Below are 6,000 nucleotides of genomic sequence, written 5' to 3' on the forward strand. Positions count from 1 at the left end.
CAGGTAGTGAATAATCAGGAATGTAGTGTTATTGCTTTTTTTAACCATAGTTTTCAAATAAAAAACTATGGTCTTAGTCAAAAATGTAAAAACTTAAAAACACCATTTCTTGGTCATCTTTTATTATATAAAAAAAACCCTAAGAGCAGTAAATTTTATAATTTTAAAAAAGTCTGATTATTTTTTTTTCTAAAATCAACAGTTTTTGAGATATTTACAATAATCCTACTTTATCTCGCTTTCTTTCCTGCCCAATCCTCTGTAGACCATATATTTCAAAAGACTTTAAAGAACCTCTACATCCTACATCCCTAACAATTTGTTTTACATATTCCAAACGTGGCCTGCCTACACAATTTTTCCCTTCTACCTGTCCGTCCAATATTAGCACGACTATTCAATGATGCCTTAGTATGTGGCCTATAAGTCTGTCTCTTCTTTTAACTATATTTTTCCAAACGCTTCTTTCTTCATCTATTTGCCGCAATACCTCTTCATTTGTCACTTTATCCACCCATCTGATTTTTAACATTCTCCTATTGCACCACATTTCTAAAGCTTCTAATCTTTTCTTCTCAGATACTCCGATTGTCCAAGTTTCACTTCCATATAAAGCTATACTGCAAACATATACTTTCAAAAATCTTTTCCTGACATTTAAATTAATTTTTGATGTAAACAAATTATATTTCTTACTGAAGGCTCGTTTAGCTTGTGCTATTCGGCATTTTATATCGCTCCTGCTTCGTCCATCTTTAGTAATTCTACTTCCCAAATAACAAAATTCTTCTACCTCCATAATCTTTTCTCCTCCTATTTTCACATTCAGTGGTCATCTTTGTTATTTCTACTACATTTCATTACTTTTGTTTGGTTCTTGTTTATTTTCACGCGATAGTGAAATAGTGAAATTGTTGCATCTTTATCTTTTCACCTTGTACTGTTACTCCGAATCTAAATTGTTCTTTAACATCATTAACAGCTAGTTCCATGTAAAGATTAAAAAGTAACGGAGATAGGGAACATCCTTGTCGAACTCCCTTTCTTATTACGGCTTCTTTCTTATGTTCTTCAATTGTTACTGTTGCTGTTTGGTTCCTGTACATGTTAGCAATTGTTCTTCTATCTCTGTATTTGAACCCTAATTTTTTTAAAATGCTGAACATTTTATTCCAGCCTACGTTATCGAATGCCTTTTCTAGGTCTATAAACGCCAAGTATGTTGGTTTTTTCTTTAATCTTCCTTCTACTATTAATCTGAAGCCTAAAATTGCTTCCCTTGTCCTTATACTTTTCCTGAAACCAAATTGGTCTTCTCCTAACACTTCCTCCACTCTCCTCTCAATTCTTCTGTATAGAATTCTAGTTAAGATTTTTGATGCATGACTAGTTAAACTAATTGTTCTGTATTCTTCACATTTATCTGCCCCTGCTTTCTTTGGTATCATTACTATAACACTTTTTTTGAAGTCTGACAGAAATTCCCCTTTTTCATAAATATTACACACCACTTTGTATAATCTATCAATTGCTTCCTCACCTGCACTGCGCAGTAATTCTTCAGGTATTCTGTCTATTCCAGGAGCCTTTCTGCCATTTAAATCTTTTAATGCTCTCTTAAATTCAGATCTCAGTATTGTTTCTCCCATTTCATCCTCCTCAACTTCTGTTCAACTAGAGAACAATAAGCAACTCCTATAGCCCAATGACATTAGGATGATATATATGACATGTAAATGAATTGTAGTGCTATACAAACTCAGGCCGACTACTCCTGAGACGTGTAGTTCTTCCTCTATAACACCATTTTCTAATTCATTTCCTCCATATAACTCTTCAATATATTCCACCCATCTATCGACTTTACCTTTCGTATTATATATTGGTGTACCATCTTTGTTTAACACATTATTAGATTTTAATTTATGTACCCCAAAATTTTCCTTAACTTTCCTGTATGCTCCGTCAATTTTACCAATGTTCATTTCTCTTTCCACTTCTCAACACTTTTCTTTAATCCACTCTTCTTTCGCCACTTTGTACTTCCTGTTTATAGCATTTCTTAATTGCCGATAGTTTCTTTTACTTTCTTCATCACTAGCATTCTTATATTTTCTACGTTCATCCATCAGCTGCAATATATCGTCTGAAACCCAAGGTTTTCTACCAGTTCTCTTTATTCCGCCTAAGTTTGCTTCTGCTGATTTAAGAATTTCCTTTTTAACATTCTCCCATTCTTCTTCTACATTTTCTACCTTAGCTTTTTTAATCAGTCCTCTTGCGATGTCCTCCTCAAAAATCTTCTTTACCTCCTCTTCCTCAAGCTTCTCTAAATTCCACCGATTCATCTGACACCTTTTCTTCAGGGTTTTAAACCCCAATCTACATTTCATTATCACCAAATTATGGTCGCTATCAATGTCTGCTCCAGGGTAAGTTTTGCAGTCAACGAGTTGATTTCTAAATCTTTGCTTAACCATGATATAATCTATCTGATACCTTGCAGTATCGCCTGGCTTTTTCCAAGTGTATATTCTTCTATTATGATTTTGAAATTGGGTGTTGGCAATTACTAAATTATACTTCGTGCAAAACTCTATAAGTCGGTCCCCTCTTTCATTCCTTTTGCCCATCCTGTATTCACCCACTATATTTCCTTCCTTGCCTTTTCCAATGCTTGCATTCCAATCTCCAACTATTATTAAATTTTCATCTCCTTTTATGTGTTTAATTGCTTCATCAATCTCTTCGTATACACACTCTACCTCATCATCATCATGGGTGCTTGTAGGCATATAGACGTTAACAATCGTTGTCGGTTTAGGTTTTGATTTTATCCTTATTACAATGATTCTATCGCTATGCGTCTTGAAATACTCCTCCCTATCTTCTTGTTCATAAGGTTAATTACATCCTAAATATTAGCGAGCTAGTGTTAGGTTAGATTGATATAGTATGAAGCTCAGCAGCTCAATGGGTTGGTATAGTGGTGAATGCCTCTTCCCAAATCAACTTATTTGGAAGTCAAGAGTTCCAGCATTCAATAACTAGTTAAGTACTTTCATATGGATTTGAATATTAGATCATGGATACCATTGTTCTTAGGTGGTTGGGTTTCAATTAACCACACAACATGGATATCATGTTGTGTGATACCCATATCATGGACATCATTTGTGTTGATTACTTACATCTCAGTAATAGTCAAACTGAAACTACACTCATACATATCATCATCCTCTGAAGTAATACCTGAACGATAATTCCTGGAGGCTAAACAGGAAAAAGAAAGAAAGTATGAAGCTCAGTAGACAGAATCATTTGTTACCTAACCAATATCCATAATTATAATTCTATTAATTGTTATATTTAATGAATTTTTAAATAAATTGACTGTTTTAGGAGATTAATAATTGACAAATAGTAATACCTGTGTCTACTCTTAAGAATGAATTTGGTTTAAGTCATATAGCTACTGAATATTGTTATAGGATACTCCATTTACTAGCAACACAGTCCATCTTAAGATAGGAATAAATGAATTCCCAAAAGTCTATTATTTTTTAAGTAAACAAATTTTAGTCTGAAACACTAACATTTCCCTTTCTTTCGTTTCTGTTTAGCCTCCGGAACTACTTCAGAGGATGAATAGGATGATATGTATGAACATAAATGAAGTGGCCTGATATCTGTAGTCTCAGGTCAGCCAATCCTGAGATTTGTGGTTAATTGAAACCCAATCACCAAAGGACACTGGTATCCATGATCTCATATTCAAATCCATATAAAAGTAACTGCCTTTACAGGATTGAACTCCGGAACTCTTGACTTCAAAATCAGCTGATTTGCGATGATGAGTTAACCACTAGACCAGCCCAGTAGGCTAACATATTTCCCTACGTTGATCTAAGGTTGCTCTTTAGCAACTTATTACAGATATCAGCTCCTGCTAAGCCATTAATTTCTTCATCACCATGTGGTTGTTTGTCTTGTGGCCGAGGGCTGTTTGCACCATGAAGTCTTTATATTACTCTACTTACAACTAAACTTTAAGTTCTTGATGGCTACTACTTTTTTTTAAGTAATTAAAATTTGCAGTACTGGAGGTATCTGAAAATCTAGAGCTAAAAAAAGTGCTGAGCTCTGTTGCCTAGCGGAGCAGCATATCTTGGCTGTTTCTGAAGAAACAGAAAGAAGTTTCTGGACATGCGCCAAGTATGATATAGAAGTAGGGATGCTGAACTCAAGAATAGATTGATGCATGAGAATCTACCAGACGAAGATGACCAAAGTGTATGACTCATCATTCAATAAGCAGAGATTCAGGTTCTGCCTCAGTCAATCAATTATAGTTGCTTTGCTTCTTCGAGCACATCATCCACCACCCGTCATAGATATCTCAAGATGGTGGAAGGAACTTGGAAGCCTGGGAGGACAGAAATTGTGTATTAGTTAAAAAAAATGTTAACACTGGTGATGAATCTTGGATATTTGAGTATGACCCTGAAACAAAATGCCACAGGAAGGAGTGGCACACTTCAAACTCACCACGTCCCAAAAAAGCAAAACTGAACAGATCAAAAATCAAAATCATGATAATTTGTTTCTTCGATAGTAATGGCATTGTCCATAAGGAGTTTTTGCCTACAGAACAGACTGTAAATCAATATGTTTACAAAGAAATTCTTGAAAGACTGCAGAAAAGAGTTGCTTGCACGAGACCAGTTTTAATTTTATTTTTTTTTATTTGTTTTAGTTTATATTTTTTTGTATTATAATTTTTATTAAAATTTAAAACTCACCTACAATTTAAATTCCCTACTGAAGCAATTATTATGTTAGCTACCACATCAAAAGGTATTATATCAGCTGTAACATTAGGATCACATTCCATTATTCTTATAAATCCAGTTGAATATCCAACACCAACTCCAGAAGTGCCATACAAATTATCAATCCAACCTGGGACAGGTTCTTTACTTGAACCTGTGACTGAAAAATATAAAACAAAAACTAGTTACTGAAGTAAATTTTTTATTCAAAAAACAGATTTTATTTTTCTCTTTATTCAATTTTTTTCAATAGTTGTTCGTAGACTAATTTAAATTAAAACCAGTTCCAGAGATAAAATATTTAAGTTATGGGCCATAAAGATTATAATTTTAATTTAAACATAAAACTCTGTTAAGCATGTCAAATAACTTCAAAAGGACTATTTATCCACTATTTAAAGGCATAATAACCCACAATAAAGTTATGAATTATTTTCTTGTTCATTTCTAATCCAGCTGTATTCAATCATTGTGAAAATAATGTTACTTATAAAAATAAAAATTCTTAAAATATTAGGTTGTTGAGTAGATGTTCTGATTTTCAGAAGACTGATTTCTATTTGGCAGAGTTTATTTGTAGTATAACTGATTCACTAAGCTTCTATTAATAGTTTCTGTAATAAATTTAATATTGCCAATTTTTTAGATAATGGTTTTATATACAGAAATACTTCACTAAATAAGGCTCCAGTTGTCATTGTCTACACAAATAAAAGTACATCATGCTTATATATAAAGTAAAAGCATGTGTAAACAAACAATTTGTTTTGTTTCAAGTTAACCATTACATAGAGAAACAAATTACTATACCACACACATAATAGCCTATAATATATACATAGTCAACGTTTGCTAACCATATCATAGAGAAATTAAATTAAATTAAAGTTATAGATCTACCAAAACTGGAAAACTTCCATGAATACACAAAACAAATGCTCAGATTTCAACACAAACAATATTAAGTATATATAAATTCGTAGTGATAAAAGAAAGAAATGAACTGACATGTTTGAAATCTGACACATTTTTTGTATCATTCTAAATATTTTTTCTGCTTAACTCAAAAATACCACTCATTCTTTTAAATAAAAATAGCATTGAGTTACTGAAGATTGCCATAAAAATGTTCAAAATATTTGAAAGCATTTTTTTTTTAATTTTCATT

Source organism: Lycorma delicatula, chromosome 11 (assembly GCF_047948215.1).
Source record: "Lycorma delicatula isolate Av1 chromosome 11, ASM4794821v1, whole genome shotgun sequence".
Taxonomy (NCBI): domain Eukaryota; kingdom Metazoa; phylum Arthropoda; class Insecta; order Hemiptera; family Fulgoridae; genus Lycorma; species Lycorma delicatula.